Consider the following 25,000-nt stretch of genomic DNA (forward strand, 5'->3'; position numbering starts at 1 on the left):
ACTCTATATATCTATTATCTATTCACAAAGGTACGCTTACATCAACCGCTTATTTTCCATAACCACCTTTGACGCAGCACTTTCTGCAGATAGAGGGGCAACCTCAGCACTTGTGGTGAAGATGTGTATGGGGTTTGCACATTAGTCTTATGACTGTGTCGATATTCCCCAGGTGCTCTAGTTTCCACCTACAACCTAAATACAGGTACTTTGTGTTTTACGTGTGTTTAATTTGTGTGTCTTTGAAATAATGTCCTTGTTCCTTTAATACCAAAACTTGATTTATACGTTTGTATTGTTGGAATAAGTCACTCAAATTTACTGCATAGTCGGGTATAGGTTTAATTTATGCCAATTATATCACGCACGTAACCCCCAGCGCAAAATGTAAAACAGAATCTATGAAGGGCTCCAACCCAAAACGTCACTTACCCATTTTCTCCACATATTCTGCCGGACACACCGAGTTAAACCAGGACTTTGTGTCTATCCTAGGTGACTGTACATGTTGGTTGTTAGATTGGAGAGACAAAAAACTGAGTCACTGGAATCTTCAATGAAACACAAAGTACTGGAGGAACTCAGTGGGCCAGGCAGCATCTCTGGATAACATGGATAGGCAACTTTCCAGGTCAGGACCTTTCTTCAGATTTTATAGATTAATTGGCTACTGTAAACTAGCCCAAGTGTTTGTGATTGTTCAGAGACTCTGCAGTGTTAATGAGCATGAGGGAGGATAGGTTGCAGGAAAATAAGTGTGGGGATGTGAGCAAGGATCTACCATAGAAAAGGCTGCCTATCTAAAGCTATGAAATTAAAGCTATAAAAACTATGCACTGGTTGCCCTTTATCTGCAGCTCACATTACTTCTACATTTAATTTCTTACCAACATATCCTGTAAGACAAGTAGAATACCATTCCCACCAATAAAGCTGCACATTGCTGCGTTTGGGGGGGGGGGGGGGGGGGGGGGGGGTAGGAAAATAGATCAATATATTAGCAAAGAGGTGAAATAAATAGGGAATTGCAATAAAATGCAGAAAAGAAAAACAAGCATAAATGAAAGTAGACAAAGAATTGCAGATGCTGAAATTTAGGGCAAAAATCAAAGTGCTGGATTAACTCAATGGATCAGGCAGCATCTCTAGAAGACATGAACAGGCAGCATAACAGGTCGAGACCCTTCTTCAGACAGTCTGAAGAAGGGTTCCGACCCGAAACTTCATTTTGCCAGTGTAAAATGCATTAAATAGTGAGCCACAATAGTCCCACCTGCCTGCGATTGGCCCATATCCCTCTAAACCTGTCCTATCCATGTACCTGTCCAAATGTCACTTAAACATTGCGATAGTACCTGCCTCAACTACCTTCTCCGACGTCTCGTTCCATACACCCACCACTTTGTGTAAATAAAGTTACCCCTTGGGTTTCTGTTAAATCTCTTCCCACCCCACCTTAAACCTATGTCCTCTGGATCTTGATTGCTCTACTCTTGACAAGAGACAATGTGCTTTTACCCAATCTATTCCTCTCATGATTTTGTACACCTCTAAGATCACCCCTCACCCTCCGCCTCTCCCTATAGCGTAGGCCCCCAAGTCCTGGCAACGTCCCTGTAAATCTTCTCTGCAATTTTTCCAGCTTAACATCTTTCCTATAACATGTTGCCCGAAACTGAACACAATACTCCTAAAGTAGCCTCCACCAACATCTTGCAAAACTGAACTTCCAAATCCTATATTCAATACTCTGATGAAGGCCAATGTGCCAAAAGCTTTTTTGACCACTTAAGGAAAATTCTCTCAATTTACTTTCCTCTCTCTGTTCCTGTCCCAAATTCATTTTTAAATTCCAGTTTTTCAGTCTTTGACCTTGGATGCTGGAACAATTGATCTGATCTAAGAGTTTCATTTACAACACCCAATACCTGGCTCCAATTAAACTGCACACAGCCCAGCTCCTTGTTCCTTTACCACAATATCTACCTGAACTCAAAAGGAAGCTATTGGAAAAAAAGTCAGCTGGTTTATCAGTTCATAAGAATTGACTACAAGAGATAAAACATTGTTGGGCCTTGCTCTCATCTGATAATGCATCTCAGTATTCCATCTTAAAAAGTTTTGCTAAAGATAACACTCAACTATTTTCCTCCACAACAAGACACTAAACTCTACAACAAAAAAATCTACAGATTTGTCCAACTCTCCAGTCTTGTGCACTCAAACCTTTGTAATATGTGGGGACCTTTTCATCAGCAGTCTCTGCTACATCCTTCCCGTCTACCAGTGCTCAGTTTACCAAGATTTGAAAGACTGGCATTAGCTCAGACTTGTACCAGTCTTCCAGACAATCTAGACCCTTGCAATTTTGTACAAGAAAAACGCCTGCAGAGGATGTGATCTCTCTTGACCCACATTCAGCCCTGTATCACTTTGACAATAAGAACGATGTCAGAATGCTACTCATTGACTACAAATTGACCTTCAACACCACAATGCCAAATAAGCTCATAATTGAACCTCGTCCTTGGGACATCATCTGCAACTGGCTTCGACTTCCTCACCAGCAAACCTCCATTGGTTAGAATTGGTCGTATTTCCTCTACCCTGACTCTGGTAAACTTTCAGAGTTGTGTGCTCAATCCCTTGTGCTGTTTCCGATACACCCATGACTGTGTGGCCAAGGACAGCACAAAGTCAATTTTTAAGTTCGCCAAAGAGATGCCGCACAGGAAAGAGATCGAAGATATTGTGTCATGGTTTCAGACCAACAACCAAGCCCTTAATGTCGGCAGGACAAAGGTGTTAGTTGCCGATCCAAGCAAGTGAGGGAGTAAACACGCCCCTGTCCTTATCAACAGCTACATTTTCAGAGTCAGTCATACAGTGTGGAAACAGGCTCTTAAGCATTTTCTTTCTTAAGATTCTGAGAGGATTCATCATGTCCACCAGCATTCTCCCAAACTTCTACAGACGAGCTGGAGAAAATACTTATTCTGATAGGAGGCAATGGCTCCGGACTCCCTGAACCCGGAGAGTAGCAAACGCAGCCCAGTCCATCACAGGCTCATCACTTCCTTCTATCCAGTCTATCTGCACAGTGCATCTCATCAGAAGGGCTGGAAGATAGTGCCAGTAACTCTGCACTGCCTCGGAAGTCAGCCACAATTGTTGCACTTTTGTATTTGCTGATGATTGTGGTTATGTAAAGTATGATTTTACTGTAGTATAAAGTTCACTGTTCTACAGTGCATTCAGAAAGTATTCAGACCCCTTCACTTTTTCCACATTTTGTTACGTTACAGCCTTATTCTAAAATGGATTAAATTCTTTTTTTTTTTTTAATCAATCTACACACAATATCCCATAATAAAAAAGCAAAAACAGGTGTTTAGAAATGTTTGAAACGTCAATAAAAATAGCACATTTACATAAGTATTCAGACCCTTTACTCAGTACTTTGTTGAGGCACCTTTGGCAGCGATTAGTCTCAAGTCTTCTTGGGTATGACGCAACAAGTTTGGCACACCTGTATTTGGGTAATTTCTCCCATTTTTCTCTGCAGATCCTCTCAAGCTTTGTCAGGTTGGATAGGGAGAGTCGATGTACAGATATTTTCAGGTTTCTCCAGAGATGTTCGATCGGGTTCATGTCCAGGCTCTGCCTGGGCCACTCAATTCACAGGCTTGTCACGAAGCCACTCTTACTTTGTCTTGGCTGTGTGCTTAGGATTGTTGACCTGTTGGAAGGTGAACTGTCATGTGCCTTTTACTGAGGAGTGGTTTCCGTCTGGCCACTCTACCATAAAGGCCTGATTGGTGGAGTGCTGCAGATATAGATGTCCTTCTGGAAGGTTCTCACATCTCCACAGAGGAACTCTGGAGCTCTGTCAGAGTGACCATCGGGTTCTTGGTCACCTCCCTGACCAAGGCCCTTCTCCCCAGATTGCTCAATTTGGCCGGGTGTCCAGCTGTGTGAAGAGCCCTGGTAGTTCCAAAGTTTTTCCATTTAAGAATGACGGAGGCCACTGTGCTGTTCGGACCTGCAATGCTGCAGAAATTGTTTTATACCCTTTCCCAGATCTGTGTCCCGACACAATCCTGTCTCGGAGGTCTACGGACAATTCCTTTGTCTTCATGGCTTGGTTTTTCCTCTGACATGCACTGTCAACTGTGGGACCTTATATAGACAGGTGTGTGCCTTTGCAAATCATGCCCAATCAATTTAATTTACCACTGGTGGACTCCAATCAAGTTGTAGAAACGTCAAGGATAATCAATGGAAACAGGATGAACCCAAGTTCAATTTTGAGTGTCATAGCAAAGGGTCTGAATACTTATGTAAATGTGATATTTCAGTTATTTCTTTTTAATTATTTTGCAAACATTTCTAAACACCTGTTTCCGCTGCTTCATTCTGGGGTATTGTGTGTAGATTGATGATTAAAAAAAAGAATTTAATCCATTTTAAAATAATGTGGAAAAAGTGAAGGGGTCTGAATACGTTCTAAATGCGCTGTAGGTGCATGTGACAATAAAGCACCGTTAAACCATTGAAGTATCAAGGATGCATGCCACCCTGGCCATTTTGTTTCCTCTCCTCCATCTTCACCTCGAGCCCCTTCTCACTGGAGCTCTAAGGAACCATTACAACTTTCCTTCCTCACTCTAATGGTTAGCATTTCATGTCAAGGTTGTCATATGCACAAGTATACAAAGGTACAGGCACGACAAAATTCTGACTTGCAGCAGCATCACAGGCGTTTGGAATCAGCCAACACAAACCAAATTATACATAAATTACACAAAATCTACAAGACAGTGCATTGAAACAATTCCCTAAACAATGACCTAGTGAGTGCAGTCATGGGTCACAGAAATGTACAGTCACCCAACCTCAAACAGAAATGCTTATGGTTTAGTTATTGCCCACTAGTATTTCAATTTGTATGGTGTTCAAATCTCTCCAAACCCTACTCTTGCATTTGTAGGACCCTTACATTTTTCAATCCCCCATCCATAGGCTTATCCATATTTGCACTTCCTTTTATCACATGTTGAATGCCACGCCTCAGCTGTCTAGATACCGTGCTTAAGCTCCACATTTTTCTAAATCTCTGGCTTTCTACTTCCCTCTTTTAGCCAATCCTTGCATCCTAAATCAATTTCTCAATAACCTAGTGTTCAGTCATCTGACCAAATATTCCAATTATTTCCTGATTAGCTGTCAAGCACATTGGAATGTCTCACTCCATTTAAAACACTCTCTAAATAGCAAGTTATAAACAACTCTAAACAACTCGTGACCCATGCATTGGGAGAGGAGACTGGAGTGCAAATGTGTTTGATGCTTGCATATTCGACATAGGTATTGATGCCAGGCTTGGCATCCCTTAAGTCATCATTCAACTACTAAATGATTAGCATCATGCCTCAGAAAGTTACTTCCCAAATGAGAATACTGGGAACACAATGCCTGTAATGCAGCAAATCAAGATGCCATTTTATCCTCCCTTTGAGGGCACAATGAGCAGGCATTAAATGAGATCCTTCCAACATTTCTATTCCAAGGTAACAATAATTACTGGCAGGAATATATTAATTGTGCATTGGTAATTACTGGTGGCTGCTGTTTCAATTGCTGCAGTTTAACATGTTTAAGAAGGAACTGCAGATGCTGGAAAAATCGAAGGTAGATAAAAATGCTGGAGAAACTCAGCGGGTGAGGCAGCATCTATGGAGCAAAGGAATAGGTGACGTTTCGGGTCGAGACCCTTCTTCAGACTGATGTGGGGGTGGTGGGAAGAAGAAAGGAAGAGGCGGACACAGTGGGCTGTGGGAGAGCTGGGAAGGGGAGGGGAAAGAGATGGAAAGCAAGGACAACCTGAAATTGGAGAAGTCAATGTTCATACCGCTGAGGTGTAAACTACCCAAGCGAAATATGAGGTGCTGCTCCTCCAATTTACAGTGGGACTCACTCTGGCCATGGAGGAGGCCCAGTTAAGCAATGGTAACTTTTAACCAATTCAAGATAGAAGAATGAATTATGTATGGCCAGGAGTCAAGACCTCGAAAGATAATGCTGGATCATCAAGTACAAAGAAAACCAATTTGCCATTACAATTTACCATTTAGGACAACACAGTGGTGCAGTGGTAGAGTTTTTGCCTTACAGTGCCAGATACACGGGTCCAATTCTGACATGGGGTGCTGTCCGTACGGAATTTGTACGTTCTCCCCGTGACCACGTAGGGTTTCCCCGAGCACTCTGGTTTCCTCCCACACTCCAAAGCTGTTGGTTAATTGGCTTTAGCAAAGATTGTAAATTGTCCCTAGTACTCACATTAACCACACCCCAAACACACAGGTGGGGGGAGGGGGGTGAGAAGAGGGGAAGGAGGGGAGAGGAGGAGGAGGAAAAGGGGCAGATTTGGGAGGGAAAGGAGAGCGGGGTAGGGGGTGAGAGAGGGGGATGGGGAGAGAGATGGGGAGAGAGATGTGTGGAAGGGGAGGGATGGGGAGGAGGGAGGGAGGGGGAGAGGTGTGGGGTGATCGGGTGAAGTGGGAGGGAGAGTGGAGGGGAAGGGGAGAGAAGTGGAGCTGTGGTGGGGGGGTTGGGGGTGGTGGAAGAGGGACAGAGGGTAGGGATGGGGGCGGTGGAGATGGAAGGGGGTGGGGTAGAGAGTGATGGGTGGTGGTAGAGAGTGAATGGGGTGGGGTAGAGAGTGAATGGGTTGGGTAGAGAGTGCCTGGGTTGGGTAGAGCGTGATGGGTGGGGGAGCGCGGCTGGGTGGTATGGCGCGGGTGTCGGAGAGGGGTTGGAGAGGGAAACATAGAAACATAAGATTCTATCCCGCCGAGGGAGGACGGACGGAGCCGCGGCTCGAGAGACTAACAGAGGCTAAGAGGTTTGCCACGCACTGCAAGGGAGCGGTGGACCAGACAGGAAGAGCGGACGGAATTACCACTAGACAGCCAAACCAGTAGGTAATTTACGGCTGGGGTGAGTACTTTCCCATTTATAGGAGTAGGATTATATAAATAAGGGGTGTATCAATACAGTAATCCGGGTAGGGGATTCTTAAATAGGACCAGTTAATTACTTATATAAGATGGGCGGCCAGGAGATGTGCCAATACTGTGAGATGTGGGAATTTGTCGACACCATTGATGTAGAAGATCCCTACAGCTGCAGTAAGTGTTTGAGGCTAGAGGAACTCAAGCTCCGCATTGATGAGCTGGAGACCCAACTTCATACGCTGCGGTACATCAGGGAGGGGGAGTATTACCTGGATGTTTTGTGCCAGGGGATGGTCACACCGACCAGTTTAACTAATTCAGTAGTCATTGAGCAAGGAAAGGAAGGTGTGGCCATAAGCGAGGCAGGTAGGGGGAACCAGGAGGAGATGCGGCAGGAGCCACAGCCCTTGTCCCTGACGAGCATGACCGAGGCTCTTACTCAATGTAAGGACGGGATCAGGGGCTGTGGGAGGGATGAGCAACCTGGCTGCAGCACCGTGGATCAGGGGGCCATTCAAGAGGGGGGAGTTAGAAGAAATGCCGTAGTGATAGGGGATAGTATTATTCGGGGGGTAGATAAGGTTCTCTGCGGCCAGCAGAACATGTCCCGAAGGCTGTGTTGCCTACCCGGTGCTAGGGTTAAGGATATCTCTGCGATGCTGGAGAGAAATTTGCAGAGGGAGGGGGAGGATCCAGTGGTCGTGGTCCATGTGGGGACCAATGACATAGGAAGGACGAGGAAGGAGGATCTGCTGAAGGAGTTTGAGCAGTTAGGGAATAAATTAAAAAGCAGAACCTCGAGGGTACTGATCTCCGGATTGCTACCTGAGCCACGGGCCAAATCGGCGAGGGTACGTAAAATTAAAAAGCTGAATGCGTGGCTCAAAGACTGGTGTGGGAAAAATGGGTTTGGTTTCTTGGGCCACTGGCACCAGTACTGGGACAGGGGGGATCTGTTCTGTAAGGACGGACTTCACCTGAACGGTGCTGGGACTGGGGTCCTGGCAAATCATATAACTAGGGCAGTAGAGAGGTCTTTAAACTAAGTAGCGGGGGGGGAGGTATCAAGGGGGGTAATAACGGCAGGGGTAGAGGAAATAGAGCAGGGTATCAGTGGGGAAGCGGAAAGTCAAAATGTGACAGGAGATAGAATGTGTGAAGATAAAGCTCTAGATGTAAAAGGGGCAAAAACGGAAAGGAAGTAGTAAAAATCATCTGAAAGTGCTTTATCTAAATGCACGGAGTATTCGAAATAAGATAAATGAATTAACGGTGCAATTAAGTATATATAGATATGATATCGTGGCCATTACGGAGACATGGCTGCAAGGGGATCAGGACTGGGAGTTAAATATAGAGGGGTACTCGACAATTAGGAAAGATAGACAGGAAAGAAAGGGAGGAGGGGTGGCCCTTTTAATAAGGGAGGGAATAACGGCAATAGAGAGGAAGGATATTGCGTTGAAGGATCAGGATAGTGAAACAGCTTGGGTACAGATAGAGAATAACAAGGGGAAAAAAACACTAGTGGGTGTAATTTATAGACCTCCAAATAGCTGTGACGCTGTTAGTCAGAACATAAATCTGCAAATAGTTGACGCATGTAAAAAGGGAACTGCTGTAATCATGGGGGACTTCAATTTTCATATTAATTGGGCAAACCAAACTGGGCAGGGTAGACTAGAGGAAGAGTTTATAGAATGTATTAGAGACGGGTTCCTAGAACAGTATGTCACAGAACCGACAAGGGGGGAGGCAATCTTGGATTTGGTCCTGTGTAATGAAGCAGGATTAATTAAAAATGTCATAGTTAGGGACTCGTTGGGAACAAGTGACCACAATATGGTCGAATTCCATATTCAAATAGAAGGGGAGCAGGTTGAAACTCAGGCTAGGGTGCTTAGTCTAAATAAGGGGGATTATGAAGGTATGAGGACTGAGCTGATCAAAGTTGACTGGGATAGCAGACTCAAGAATAAGACGGTACATGAGCAGTGGTGTACGTTTAAGGGTCTACTGTATAACCTTCAAGAAAAATTTATTCCTATGAAGAAAAAAAGGGGTAAGGGTAAGAACAGTCAGCCATGGCTCAGTAAAACTATAAAGGATAGTATTCGGCTGAAGGCAAGGGCATATAAGGTAGCCAGAGATAGTGGGAGGGTAGAGGATTGGGAAGCATTTAAAGGTCAGCAAAAAATAACTAAGAGATTAATTAAGACGGGGAAAATAGACTATGAAAGGAATTTAGCGAACAACATAAAAACTAATAGTAAGAGTTTTTATAGCTATATAAAAAGAAAAAGGGTGGCTAAGGTGAACGTTGGTCCATTGGAGGGTGAGACTGGAGAGTTGTTGGTGGGGAACATGGAAATGGCAAAGGCATTAAACGAGTATTTTGTATCAGTCTTCACCATAGAAGACACAAAAAATATTCCAACGCTGGATAAACAGGGGGCGGTAGGAATGGAGGAGCTAAATACTATTAAGATCACCAAGGAGGTGGTATTAGGGAAATTAATGAGACTGAAGGAGGATAAATCCCCTGGGCCTGATGGATTACATCCAAGGGTCTTGAGGGAGATAGCGGTGGGGATTGTGGATGCATTGGTGATAATTTTCCAAAACTCCCTGGAGGCAGGAACGGTCCCAGTGGATTGGAAAATGGCCAATGTAACACCTATATTTAAAAAAGGAAGTAAACAGAAGGCGGGTAACTATAGACCGGTTAGTCTAACATCGGTGGTGGGTAAAATGTTAGAGACAATTATTAAAGAAACACTAACGGGGCACTTGGATAAACATGACTTCATCGGACAGAACCAGCATGGTTTTGTGAAGGGGAAGTCCTGTTTAACGAATCTGCTCGAATTCTTTGAGGAAGTAACAACCCGGGTGGATAAAGGGGAACCGGTGGATGTGGTATACTTGGACTTCCAAAAGGCTTTTGACAAGGTGCCACATAAGAGACTATTGCTAAAATAAAAAATTATGGGATTGGGGGTAATATATTAGCATGGGTAGAGGATTGGCTAACAAATAGGAAGCAGAGAGTGGGGATAAATGGTTCATACTCGGGATGGCAACCGGTAACTAGCGGGGTTCCGCAAGGGTCGGTGCTGGGACCCCAGTTGTTCACAATTTATATAAATGATTTGGAGGAGGGAACCAAGTGTAATATATCAAAATTTGCGGACGATACAAAAATGGGAGGAAAAGTAGGGGATGAGGAGGATAGGAAGAGTCTGCAAAAGGATATAGATAAGCTAGGTGAGTGGGCAACAACTTGGCAGATGAAATTTAATACTAATAAATGTGAAGTCATTCACTTTGGGGAAAAAAATGATAGGGCAAGTTATTTTCTAAATGAGGAGGAGCTACGTTGTAATGCAACGCAAAGGGATCTAGGGGTATTAGTACATGAATCACTAAAAGTTAGTATGCAGGTGCAGCAAGCAATCAGGAAGGCCAATGGAGTTTTGGCCTTTATTGCTAGGGGGATTGAGTATAAAAACACGGAGGTCTTGCTGCAACTGTACACAGTATTAGTGAGACCACATTTGGAATACTGTGTACAGTTCTGGGGTCCATACTTAAGAAAGGATGTACTAGCCCTGGAGGCAGTGCAGCGAAGGTTTACAAGATTAATTCCTGCAATGAGGGGATTGACATATGAGGAAAGGTTAAGTAGGCTGGAACTCTACTCTTTGGAGTTTAGAAGAATGAGAGGCGATCTCATTGAAACATATAAGATCGTGAGGGGCCTTGATCGGGTGGATGCACCGAGGATGTTCCCAATGATCGGGGAAACTAGAACTAGGGGACATAGTTGCAGAATAAGGGGGGGCTATTTTAAAACTGAGATGAGGAAGAACTTCTTCACCCAGAGGGTGGTTAATTTATGGAATTCACTGCCCCAGGGAGCAGTGGAAGCAGAAACGTTAAATATATTTAAGACTAAAATAGATGGTTTTTTAGCTGCCAAGGGGATAAGGGGCTACGGGGAGAGGGCAGGGATATGGACCTAGGTATGGTTAGTATAGTAAGACCTGAGTGATCTCCTGGACAAGTGTCGATCGCCTGGATTGGGGTCGGAGAGGAATTTCCCGGATTTTTTTCCCGAATTGGACCTGGGTTTTTATCCGGTTTTTTGCCTCCCCCAGGAGATCACGGGGTTCTTGGGGTGGAGAGGGGTGATAGCGGTATAAAGGGGAGGGTAGTGTCTTGTGTTCTGTGTCTTGTGTCTACTGTTTGTGGGTAAGTGTGTCTGTTTAGTGTTCAGCCATGAGCGAATGGCGGTGCGGGCTCGACGGACCTGGTGGTCTACTCTCGCACCTACTTTCTATGTTTCTATGTTTCTATGTTCTATAAGATCGCCCCTCAATCTTCTAAATTCTATCGAGTACAAGCCAAGTCTATCCAGTCTTTCTTCATATGAAAGTCCTGACATCCCAGTAACCAGTCTGGTGAACCTTCTCTGTGCTCCCTCTATGGCAAAAATGTCTTTGGGCATTGGGCATTGTGACATCACACGATGACACGGTCACCAGGGGCTGGGGCTTGTTCAAAGGCATATGTAAATGATCCATCCCGATTGGACATCTGCGAGCATTGGGCATTGTGACATCACACGATGGGAACGAATCAAAAGGCAGAAAGGCAGCCGGACTGCAGGCACACAGTTTTATATATTAAAAAAGATAGAAGATAGATAGATAGATGTCAGATTATTTCAGTGGGATTTTGACTGAGCTTGAAGGTTTATCAGGTAATTTTGAGTTTGACATTAATGCTGAATAAATATAAAGAGGTACTACATAACAAACTATACATGGTAGTTTTAAAACCACATATTGAACTATAAGGAAAGTGAAGTGCAAAGTAAGGTGCATTTCAATTGTGTTCTATTTCTTCAATTTAAAATGTGAGTTTGTTGGAGCTATTCACTGGTGAAAATAACATACTATTGCAAATTGGGCATTTATCCTCAACTTTTGCACCCATAATCTGAGCACTGAAAGGTAGTGCAGAAATTAAGGAATTATATTTACACACAGGTTCAATCAGCAAATTGCAAAGAGCGTTTCTCACCACTGCCTGAATCATTAGAGAGAATCGGAAAAAATTGTGAATTCTGACCATTTACTCCATTCATGAGGCAACATTATGCATCTACCTTGAACACCATTTTTTATTTTTTTTTTTTTTAAGTGACTTGCAACCCTGGAATCGATACATGACAAGCTGCCAGCACTCATACAGAAAATTCTCATCACATGCACACTGCAGCAACTCTTCTGCACTGCAGACTGTGGCTAGCTCAGTAATATCTGAATCACTTACAGAAATGTGACCTCTGTAACTTTGCTATAATTACCCGATTTGAAGTTCCTCTCTCACGAACCCCTGATAACAATACACCCCCCCCCCCCCCCCCCCCCCCACAAACAACTCTGTCAATTTACTCAGAACGAGCACTTCAGTAATAGTCAATTGGAAAAAGGGGTCAAATACATTGATTTTGGGCTGTAGGGAGATGGGTGGGAACAGGAGGAACAAACTGCCAGATCAGATTTCCCTCACTAGTACGTGCTGGCCTTCTATCTATTCCTGAGCTAAAAATGTATCAAAAGATAAAGAAACACTGGGGAGCAGGTGGAGGAAGATTAACAAAATAGCAGCATAAGATTTTTTTAATTTCCAGATAGCTATAGAAATTAAGAGGCATGAACTGTCTTTTCCAAATGCAATTCCATCTTACCCTTCAGAATCCCCTTCAATAACTTACCTACCACAGATGTTAGGCTCACTGGTCTGTAGTCCCTGTGTTTTTCTTTGCAGCTCTTCTTAAACAGAGGCACAATTTTTGCCACCCTTCAGTCTTCCAGTACCTCACCCGTGGTTAACGATGATGCATAACGGTAAGAGATGATGCATCTCTCTCAGCCAGTGCTCCCGCAATTTCTTCTCTCGCTTCCTGCCGTGTTCTTGGATATATCTGATAAGGCCCCGGGGATTTATCTACATTCATACATCTTAAGACATGCAGCACTCTTCTACAGACTATTCCCAAGACATGCCCATTAACTTTCCCCGTGTCTTCATGTAAAATTGTAAATTGTAAAAATGTAAAGTTCTTTCATGTCTCCACAGTAAAAACAGGAAATATACATCAAGGACCTTACCCACTTCATGTGGTTCCACACATAATGTCCACTTAACTTAAAACAACACAACTCAATGCTTTTTGCCATATACCTTCAATTCAGACTGAACATGTTTAGTTTGTACCTGCATTAAAAATCTAGATGTTTCTGATTAAATGATGCACCTGGCTTCTGAAGTGCAGGCTTTACTTCCACCACTTAAATAATTACAATTGTGGGTTCCAACCAGGGAATGTATGTGGGTCTGTATGAGGAGCGACATGCTGCAATAAATTAATTTTAAAATTGTTTGTGTATAACCTACACTGTCAATCATACCAAACGCAAGCCTAAAAATAACACAAATACAGGTGTTATAACGCGCAGTTTAAAACGCTGCATAACTGAACAAGATGTACAAATATAAAGATCTGCTTTTCTTCATAACACTTCAGAACATTGACTTCTCCCTTCTGCAATACAGATTCTCGTTGTGCAAGGAATTGCAGTGTTTGAATTGGTGCATCGATTTAAACCTGCTGATTCCAAGCACTTTAATCCACGCTCATGAATAACACAAATCTCATTAAGTATTCCAGAATACTGCAACACCCAAATGTGGTCAAACCACCTATCTCCTGCATAGGTACCCAAAAATGCTGGAGAAACTCAGCGGGTGCAGCAGCATCTATGGAGCGTAGGAAATAGGCGACGTTTCGGGCCGAAACCCTTCTTCAGACTGATGGGGGGTGGGGGGGGGGGAAGAAGGAAGGAAAAAGGGAGGAGGAGGAGCCCGAGGGCCGGGGGATGGGAGGAGACGGCTCGAGGGTTAAGGAAGGGGAGGAGACAGCAAGGGCTAGCATAACTGGGAGAATTCAACGTTCATGCCATCTGGACGCAAGCAACCCAGGCGGAATATGAGGTGCTGTTCCTCCAATTTCCACTATCTCCTGCATAGTTCTGGCAAGACATCAGCTGGGTTATGAGCAGCACTGCCCTCTAGTGGTTATATTGTGTATACCTGGCTGCACCCACTAATGCAGGCAGCCCCTGCGTTACCAGGGTGGGGTAGGTTTGCATCCCTAGAAAATGCCTCCCGTCACAAATTTCCACAACGCAAAGCTACAAAAGGGTCAGAGAGTCATGTAGCATGGAAATAGACCCTTCAGCCCACCTCATCCAAAATACCCCCATCAAAGCTCGACTCATTTGTTTGCGTTTGCCCCATATCCCTCTAAATACTTCCTATCCAAATGTTATTAATGTTATAATATCATATAATACTTGCCTCAACTACTTAATCTGGCAGCCTGTTCCATTTACCCACCACTGTGATAAGGTTGCTCCTTGGGTCCAATTAAATGTTCCCCTTTTACCATAAACCCGTGTCTTCCACTAATACCCCCATCCTAGAAACAAAATTGTTCGGTTATCCACTCCCCTCATGATTTTACGCACCTCAATGAGATCACCTCACATTAAACCTATGTTCTTGATTCCCCAACTCTGGGTAAAACACTGTGCATTTACCCTATCTATTCCTCTCATGAACGTATACACCTCTATAAGATCACCCCTCTGCCTCATACGTTCCAAGAATAAACTCCTAGCCTGCCTACTCTCTTCATACAACTCATGTCCTGGTAACATGCTCGTAAATCTTCCCCGCACCCTTTCAAGCTTCATAGCATTTTCCGATAGCAGTGTGACCACATTGAACACAATACTCCAAGTACTGCCATCAAAGGACTTAAGAAGGGTTTCGGCCCGAAACGTCGCCTATTTCCTTCGCTCCATAGATGCTGCTGCACCCGCTGAGTTTCTCCAGCAATTTTGTGTACCTACTGCCATCAAAGTCCCAATTGTTCCTATTTGCAGTGTCAGCAGTTAAATGAAAGAAATTTGACGCAAGATTTAAGTGCAGCCTAACCAAAGATCTGACCCGAAACGTTTCCTCTGCAGAAGCTGCCTGACCTGCCAATTTCCTCCATGTGCTGCCATTTTTTCTTCAACACTGATAGTATTTTTTCAATTAGTGGCAACAGTTCTTTCTTTACCTGAAGCCACTCCATATTCTATTGTAAATTTCTACCAACAGATTTCCTGCCATCAAGAACTCAATTCATATGCTAATGGCTAATTTCAACGGTATTGCAGCTATATACATAAATTAGGATTGCTGCAATTAATTACATGTAACTTATATTTAAATTTGCACTTCATTAATTTGATAATCATGGCAGGAGCCTGCCAGTATATTTCGAAAAGCACATTTATCTTCACTGATCTAACCATGGTGCTGATGCCCCACTGCAGGAAAGATGTGGCGGCTTTGGAGAGGGTACAGAGCAGGTTTACCAGAATGTCATGGAGTTATACAGTGCGGAAACAGCCCCTTCGGCTCAACTTGCCCACACCAACCAACCAACCAACATGCCCCCTCGACACTAGTACCACCTGCCTGTTTCACCTTAGCTTCCCATTAAATCTTTACCTCAACCTCTGATTCTCAATTTCCCAACTCTGGTCAAGAGACTGTATTATCCAATCTATTGCTCTCACGATTTTGAATGCTGCCTGGATGAGGGTTTCAGCTTTAGGGAAAGGTTGGGTAGTCCTGGATTGTTTTCTCTGGAACGTCAGACGTTGAGGGGAGACTTGATAAAAGTGTATAAAACTTTGAGGGGTATAAATAGGGTGCACAACCAAAACCTTTTTCCCCAGGGTGGAAATGTCCAACACTAAAAGGCACAGCTATAAGATGATAGGGAAAGGTTTAATGGAGACTAGACCAAGTGGACCCGTTAGATCACTGTCACACGAGAGGCCTGGTCCCCCAACGCAACCCGTTCCAAGGCAATATTCCACCACTTACTCACAGCCCACACGAGAGGCCTGGTCCCCCAACACAACCCGTTCCCCAATGTAAGATTCCAGCACTTACCCGTTTCCCCAACACAATATTCCACCACTCTCCCATAGCCCCCACGAGAGGCCCCCAACACAACCCGATCCCCAACCTAAGATTCCACCACTCAGACATTCCCCCAGCGCAATATCCCACCCATCATCCATAACTCCCAGCTAAGTTTATTTTTAAAGCATAGTGGTTGAAGCCTGGATCGCACTGCAGGGGTGGTTGTGGTAGAGGCAGATACGATGGTGGCGTTAAAGAGATTTTTCGATAAGCACATGGAAGTGCAAGGAATATAGCAATATGTATCATATAGAAGCAGATGAGATCAGTTTAACTTGGCATCATGTTCGGCACAAACATTGTGGGCCAAAGGGCCCATTCCTGTGCTGCACTGCTTTCTCTTCTAAATTTAGCCATTGAACACAAGCCACCTGGATATGGGCAACATTACATTTCATCTCCCCTTCCCCGCCCCCCCACCAACCCCTCACAAACACCTTCAGCCAAGATAATAAATCTGGAATCAATTAAGTGGGGGGTTTTTTAACACTCATTTTGAAAATTTGCTAAGAAACCAAAACTCCTAACAATTCAATATCATGCCAACAATATTCAAATTTTGCAACAAACAACATGAAACAGGAAGGGCCAGAATGTAAAAATACATCAAATATTTATGGGTTTCAGTGTACTGGCAAAAAAAGTGTGAAGAAACAGAGGTTTTATGGATGCATTTACATCACTTGTCAAAAACAACCCCCAAGTTTGGCATCAATTGCTAAAGCAAATAAAACGTTTTTATTTCCCCTCGAGAAGTAGTTGACCACTAAAAGTTGTGGTTGTAGGCCCAGCCTTACAAAAATCTGCTTCACAAGTAGAGGTTGTGCTGCCAGAACTCCTGGTGGAATGTGCATCGGCACATTTCTCTCCTCTCCATAATACACAGCAAAGTATTTTTCCATTTGCAGTTCTCTACAGACTATTTGGAGCCACCTGGGATAGCCAAACATCCTTTGAGAAATGACTGCAAATAGCAAAGTTATACTAACATTATTCCATAAAGGCCACCCTGTTCAAGCATGAAGTGACCATCCACAGCCATGAACAGTGCAGATCGCAATTGGCAAAGAAATGGAAGCCAACTGCAATTTGATCATAATTTCAAAATACTCAAGGCAGCCACTGTGCCAGCTTCATCATTGTTAGCCATGGCAACTTCAACTATTTAAATAACAAAGGCCACCACTTCACAGCATCAAACAGTTAGAAAAATTGAATGATTATCAAGAACATTACAGGATTTATTTTCCATGAAGTAGCTTAGTTAGGGCATTGATGATACAATGTGTGGGGTCAAATTCATTTCCAGAGACTCCCGCACCTCTGTAAATTGGTAAACAAATGGAGGCGGAGTGGCACACATATACACGCACTAACTGCACCAAAGTAGAGATGGTTGAAAGCTTCAAGTTCCTAGTTGGTCATCATCACCAACTTGTCCTGAACCACCCTTTTTGAAGCAACAGCCAAGAAAACACACCAATGCCTCTACTTTCTTAGAAGGCTCGGGAAGTCTGGCATATCCCCATCAACTCTCACCAACTTCTACAGATGCGCCGTATAAAGTATTTTATCAGGATGCACCACAGTATGAGCTGGGAACAGCACCATCTAAGACTGCAAGAAATTGCAGAGAATAGTGGACACAGTCCAACCTCCCTTCCACTAACTCCATTAACATTTCATGCTGCCTCAGCAAGGTCACCAGTATAATCAATGACGAGTCTTCTCCCCTTCGGCAAGAGGCACCGAAGTGTGAAAACACACACCTCCAGATTCAGGCAGCTCATTGGAGACCCTCGGACTTTCCTATGCAATGAATGTTATTCCCTTTATCCTGTATCTGTACATGGTGAATGGCTCGACTAATTATGTATTGTCTTTCCACTGACTGGTTAGCACGCAACAAAAGCTTTTCACTTTACCTCAGTGCACGTGATAATAAACTAAACTAATGGGATTTCAGTAGCGGTTGTCCTTCATTTTAAACTCGGAGGCCCTATCTGCCCCTCAAGAGGATGCAAGAAGTTCTTTGTTACTACGTTAAGAATTTATCTGGCCAATATCAAAATTATATTAAAAATGGTAACCGCATGGAAGGCCAATCAGTCCATGATGACTACAGCAAGTACATGAGAACAATCGAGAGAGCCTCATCAACATTGTCCCCCCCCCCACCCTTAGAGCCCTGCAAATTCCTTCCCGTCACTTATTTAGCAGACTACCTTCGAACTGTCCTTTGTTAAAGCTTCCTCTAATGCTATCTCAGCAGTGCACTCGAGATCTTTTAAACATGTGTGGTGTAAAAATAATGTTACTTCCTGATTCTTTTGCTATTCACTGTAATTCTCTGCCCTCTTACTTCATTCTTTGCCCCCTTAGTTCATGATTATGGGAATGGCTTATTTCCAATACCATCCTTCACGACTTTGAATACTTCTACCACATCTCCTTTGATCTGAAGGGAACAATCCAACTACTTCTGTCTCCCGTTCCAGGAATCATAATAAATCTCATCTGCACCCTCGCCAAAGCCTTCGTATCTTTCCTAGAGTATCGCACACAATACTCCAGATGTGACTAAACTAGTTCATCGTTCAGTCCAAAGACTGCTTCCAAAGATTTTACCATCATTGTATGTCTGCAATCAATTGATTTCCCTCTATTCATTTTTTTAATGGGTCAGTATTGGTATTTATCCAGTCCTTAAGGCAGCATCATGAACCTGTCCAATTTTGAAGATTACAGTAAGGGTTCAGCAACCACCTTCCTCAGCAACTGGGGTGCATTCTACTAGGACCAGGTGAGTTACCCACAGTCAATACTGCAGGCCTTTCCAATACCACCAGCTAAGATTTTAGCCGATCCAGAATTTGGTTAATCTTCCTTTGCTGAGATTCCTGCTGCAGTTGATGTAAAGAACCTTAGTTTAGTTTAGAGATACAGCTTGGAAACAGGCCCTTCGGCCCATTGAGTCTGCGCCGTCCAATGCTCATCCGTACTCTAGTTCCAACCTACACACTGGGGACAGTTTACAGAAGTCAATTAATCTACAAACCCTGCATGTCTTTAGAATGTGGGAGAAAACCAGAGCACTGGGAAAAAACCCACGCTGTCACTGGGAGAACATAGAAACGATGTACAGTTAGCATGCATAGTCAGGATCGAACCAGGTCTTTGAAGCTGTAAGGCAGCAACTCTACCGTGGTGCCCCTGTGCCACCCCAACCTCTTGGTATCTCAGCCAGCCCTCTGCCTCCACCAGTGGATGGAGATTTTATGACCATTACACTAATGCGCATGCAAGATCTTGATGTGTGCAAGCTGACTGAAAAAAATACTGAGATGTTAAATTGGTTGTAAAGTGCTTTGCAATACTTAAGGTCATGAGAAGCACCATTCTCCTTTTCTAAGAATTAGAATTCTGTGCAAAAGTACAAATTAGATCAGCTTTCTGTGAATTGGCTGCTTGGTCGGGTGAAATTTCCACCTTTGTCAGCATAGCAACATTGCCACTTTGTTAATCTAGTAACATTTCTAGTATTAAATGTAGTAACATTTCTAGTTAAAAGCAGCAAAGAGTTGCAGAACTGCAAGTGAGCTATGATGTTTCATCGCTTCTGACCAGATCCATGTTGACAATTCCACTAAATGTACAGTAAAATGTATTTTCAGCCACCGAGTCCGCTACGACTAGTTATCCCCATACACTAACACTATGCAACAGACTAGGGACAATTTACAATTTTACTGAAACCAATTAACCTACAAACCTATACGTCGCATGTGGGAGGAAACCTTAACTGTCACAGGGGGAATATATAATCTCCAGACAGACACCATCCGTAATCAGGATCGAACCTGGGTCTCTGGCGCTGTAAGGCAGTATCTCAACTGCTGAGCCACTGTTCCTTATGGGCCTATCCTACTTAGGCGATTTTTCAGGCGACTGCCAATTCACCGGCAGTCGCCTCAAAACCCGGCGATTGGAACAGCACCTGTCAGATTGGAACACACACACACCAGCCCGTTATGCAGGCGGGGGACAGGGCAAGCGGGGGGAGCACTGTCTGAGTGAAATTCACACAGTGCAAAGCACACACCATGATGAACAGGAAGGTACACAAAATTGCTGGAGGAACTCAGCGGGTGCAGCAGCATCTATGGAGCGAAGGAAATAGGCGACGTTTCGGGCCGAAACCCTTCTTCAGACCCTTCTTCAAACCCTTCGCTCCATAGATGCTGCTGCACCCGCTGAGTTCCTCCAGCAATTTTGTGTACCTTCGATATTCCAGCATCTGCAGTTCCCTTTTGAACATGATGAACAGGAAGGTTGGCGATGTAATTAAGACGGCTGAGCACAGTGTACGGGAAGGGTCACCCAAGTCCTTTAAAAGAGGGGGGAGAGGGATGAGAAGGAGTGGAAATAACTTTTAAGAAGCCAGAGATACACGGCTGTGAAGCTTGGCAAACAACAACATTACCGGTCGGTTATCCTTGGTTCCGAAAACTACTACTCACGTTTTTTTCCCCCCAATGAGCCAATGAAATTCACCGGTCAGCACCGGCTACAACCGACGAGAACCTATGACAACCTTCAACTTCCTGCCAACCCACTACTATGATACGAGAATTCTCGCTACTCTTCATGGTGGCTTCATTCTGGTTGCCGCTAAATTTTTCAACGCGTTGAAAATTTTGTGGTGACCATAATGAGCCCGCGACTAGTTCCCAGAATGTGGGAACTCCTCACGACCATGAAGGCGACTACCCGGCAACCATCCGCGAACATGTGGCGACCGCATAGTTTCCTGCAGTCACCTAAAAAGTTGCCTAAGTGGGACAGGCCCATTATGAAGGAATAACAATTGTAAATGTGCAGTTCTACATGCCAAAAACTTGTCTCTTGATCACGAGATAGTTACCCTGTACACAAGAACCCCCTTTTATATGTGCAATATCAAAAAATTATCTCTGGTACACATATGCATAGTCTGGAATGGCTACAGAATAAGACCATTAAAACCAACATAATTGTGAAAGTAACTGGTGGGTACAAGGAACTGCAGATCTTGACTTCTCCAATTTTAGGTAACAACAAGCCTGTCCCTCTATACCCAACTCCTCTCCCCCACCAAGACTCACCTACTTCTTCACTCTTCTTCCATCCCTTTCCACCTATTCCTTCAACTGACTTCACGATTCACAGCTCCTCAATCCTTTTGTCTCGCATCTGTGTTTTCATCTCTGGCCTTCATCACCATCTGCTATCAAAACCCCACCTTCACCCCTCTTCCATTACCTGCCAGCCTTTGTCCTGTCCGGAACGGAGATGAGGAAACACTTTTTCACACTGAGAGTTGCGAGTCTGTGGAATTCTCTGCCTCAGAGGGCGCCGGAGGTCGGTTCTCTGGCTACGTTAAAGAGAGCTAGATAGGGCTCTTAAAGAAAGTGGAGTCAGGGGATATGGGGAGAAGGCAGGAACGGGGTACTGACTGAGATGATCAGCCATGATCACATTGAATGGCGGTGCTGGCTCAAAGGGCCTACTCCTGCACCTATTGTCTATTCTCTTCCCCTTTTCCAGCTTTGTTCCCCCCCCTCACTCGCAGTCCGAAGAATCCCAACCCAAAACATCACCTATCCACGTCTTCCACAGTTGTCGCCTGACCCGCTGAGTTACTCCAGCATTTTGTTTTTTTTCTGTAAACCAGCATCTGTAGTTCCTTGTTTCTATTGTTATAAGTTATGCCTGATCCGCTGAGTTACTCCTGCATCGTCTTTTCTGTGAAAGTAACTAATTAGAGTTATAGATTAGAGTCGATTGGCTAGCACACAACAAAAAGCTTTTCACTGCACCTCAGTACAAGTTACAATGAACTCAATTGAACTTAGTCAATCATGCCTCAGTGTTGGAATTCATCTCCAAATGAGAGGCTTCCACGTTTGTGCCCCAATTCATGAGCATAAATATAGTTCAGGATAATGCAGTACACTCCATAATGAAGGAACCATCTTTCAGACTTGACATTGGAGGTTCCTGGGGGTTCAGTAAAAATCCAAATGCACCAGTCAGGGCAAGAAGACCTTCAGCAAGCCCTGGCCTCAAACGCAATCACCAAAACAGATCCGGTCATCGTCACATCAAGTGAAAATTTGCATTGTGTTACCCCAAGATTTCAATATCCTATGCTTTATGTTAAAAGTATTTCATTAGTCATGGAGTCTTGCAAAATGCTGCAGCGATGAGTGATGATGCACATTCAAAACCACACACTCAACCGATGTAGAATTAATTCACCCACAAAGGGCTTGGAGAAAACACTTCCAGATACATTCACATAAAAATCAGTGAGTCACCAAATGATTTAAATGACATCCGGATACCTTACTCAAAGTACAGGAAAAGGAAGGGTTAGAATGAGCCTGTATAGAGTGAGTCAGTTCACAGACACTTGGCAAACCAACCTCCCTGCCTTCAAGCCCTTTAATAGTCATACGTACATCACCAATCACTTTTAACCCTTGTCCTAATACTCAGCTGAAATATTTTAAAATTTAAGATTTACTGCTGCGGCACAATGGCGCAGACGTATTGTTGCCTTACAGCACCAGAGACCCGGGTTCGATCCTGACTACGGGTGCTGTCTGTACTGAGTTTGTCCGTTCTCCCTGTGACTGCATGAGCTTTCTCCGGGTGCTCCGGTTTTCTCCCACACTCCAAAAACGTACAGGTTTGTATGTTGATTGGCTTTGCTAAATTGTCCCTCGTGTGTAGGATAAAACTAGTGTACGGGGATCATTGGTCGACATTGACTCGGTGGGCCGAAGGACCCGTTTCCACACTGTACCTCTAAACTAAAAAGGTATAATCCAGATTATTAATCTTATTAATGGCCAGCCAACAGAGGGAATGTAAAGCCAAAATGTTTCAGAATCTAGCACTGGCCATATTTTGGTACAAATATAGGAGTTGTTAGGGAATTAACAACAAGAGCTCCATTTCAAGGGGAATTTACAACCAATGTTGTAGTGAGACCAATATTTACGTGGATGCTCAAATAATTTCAAGAATGAGGTTCAAATTTCAAGCACTGCCTTAACTCCCTCTAAAAAATTTCCTGGACCCAACATAGATAAAAATCCTAAGTTTACAGAGAATTAGCAAATTATAAATAAAAATGTTCTCAAAATACTCAACTACAGGAGCATCTGTGGAGAAAGAAAGTTAACATATTGAGTCAAAGTCCCTTCATCAGAACTGGAAAAGTGAGAAAGTAAGTGCCTTGGGGTGTAGAGGATGGTGAGTGGAAGGGAATCCATGTTATAGGGTGGAAACCAAGGCTGTCCAAGTGACAGTGTTTTTTTAAGTTGCAGATGAATGGATTAGAAAACAAATGGAACATACTGGAACACAGCAGCTGCTGGAAATCTGAAATTTAAAAAATGCTGTAAATTGTCCCTAGTGGGTAGAATAGAACTAGTGTACGGGTGATGGCTGGTCGGCACAAACTTGGTGGGCCGAAGAGTCTGTTTCCATGCTGTATCTCCAAACCAAACTCAGTGAGTCAGCAGCATCTCCAGAGAACAAAGATCAGTGATGTTTCGGGTTAGGATACTTCTTCTGGGTCCTTTGTCATGCTCTTCTAGCTTTCTCCTCCCCCCCCACCCCCCCCACCCCGCTCGAAACATCACCATCCATGTTCTCCAGAGATCCTGCCTGACCCGTTGAGTTACTCCAGCATTTTGTGTCTTTCCCTGTAAAAAAATTCTCACATGCTACTCAATTACTACATTTCGTTGTCTCTGTACTGTGCACTGACAATTAAAGTTGAATCTGAATCTGATCTGAATCTGAATTCTATCCTGTCTCTTCCGCTCAGCTTCCCAAACTACGTGCAATTTACAATATACAATTAACCCAACTGGCGTGGCTTGCAATGTTATCTTTGTGAAACAGACACACTATAGTGGCGAGCTCAGGATAAAACACTGTGTTTGTATACATTTCACTATTCTTAGAAAATAGCCATTTTACAAAATTTCTGTTCTTTATCTTTCAACAGATCCAAAAACACCATTAACATGACTTGTTTAAGAAGGAACTGCAGATGCTGGAAAATCAAAGGTAGACAAAAATGCTGGAGAAACTCAGCGGGTGAGGCAGTATCTACGGAGCGAAGGAAATAGGCGACGTTTCGGGTCGAGACCTTTCTTCAGACTCCTTAGTTTAATCCTATAACAGATCGTCCCATTGTTCTCTGCACTTCTCATCTTAACTAATGAGGCACTTAGAAACATCAAACAGTAAAGCACAGAACCAGGCCCTTTGGCCCACAACGTCCATGCCGAGATAAACTCATCTGCCTGCACCACCATTTCCTGCATATCCATGTGCCTATCTAAAAAAAGTCTCCTAAACGCCACCATCATTTCTGCCTCCACCATCATTCCTGACCACACATTCCAGGCACCCACCTACCTATAAAAAACACTTGCCCCTCCTTCATCAAATACATCTCCTTTAAACTGTGCTCACTGTTTTAACGATTAGAAGAGGGAATTGAATGTGACATCTCCAAGTTTGTGGATGACAAAACTGGGTAACAGTGTGAGCTGCGAGGAGGATGCAATGGATAGCTGACTTGGACAGGTTAGGTGGGTGGGCAGATGCGGTATAATGTGGATAAATGTGAGGATATCCACTTTGGTGGCAAGAACAAGGCAGATTATTATCTGAATTGTGTCAGATTAGGAAAAGGGGAGGTGCAACAAGACCTAGGTGTCCTTGCACATTAGTCACTGAAAGCAAGCATTCAGGTACAGCAGGCAGTGAAGAAACCAAATGGCCTGTTGGCCTAC

At 43.8% G+C, this 25,000-nt stretch overlaps 1 protein-coding gene and 1 long non-coding RNA gene across 2 annotated transcripts in view; both read right to left on the reverse strand.

Annotated features, from left to right (window-relative positions):
* The window catches only part of tsc22d2 (TSC22 domain family member 2), a 77,487-nt gene that overhangs the window by 14,645 nt on the left and 37,842 nt on the right, over positions 1 to 25,000 (reverse strand). The window lies entirely within an intron of this gene.
* On the reverse strand, positions 1,238 to 14,420 carry LOC116979915. The gene is made up of 3 exons (XR_004413802.1): positions 14,405 to 14,420; positions 13,379 to 13,380; positions 1,238 to 1,304 (listed from the first exon to the last, which is right to left on the reverse strand). It is a non-coding gene; the product is annotated as an uncharacterized LOC116979915 (long non-coding RNA).

Source organism: Amblyraja radiata, chromosome 13 (assembly GCF_010909765.2).
Source record: "Amblyraja radiata isolate CabotCenter1 chromosome 13, sAmbRad1.1.pri, whole genome shotgun sequence".
Classification (NCBI taxonomy): Eukaryota; Metazoa; Chordata; class Chondrichthyes; order Rajiformes; family Rajidae; genus Amblyraja; species Amblyraja radiata.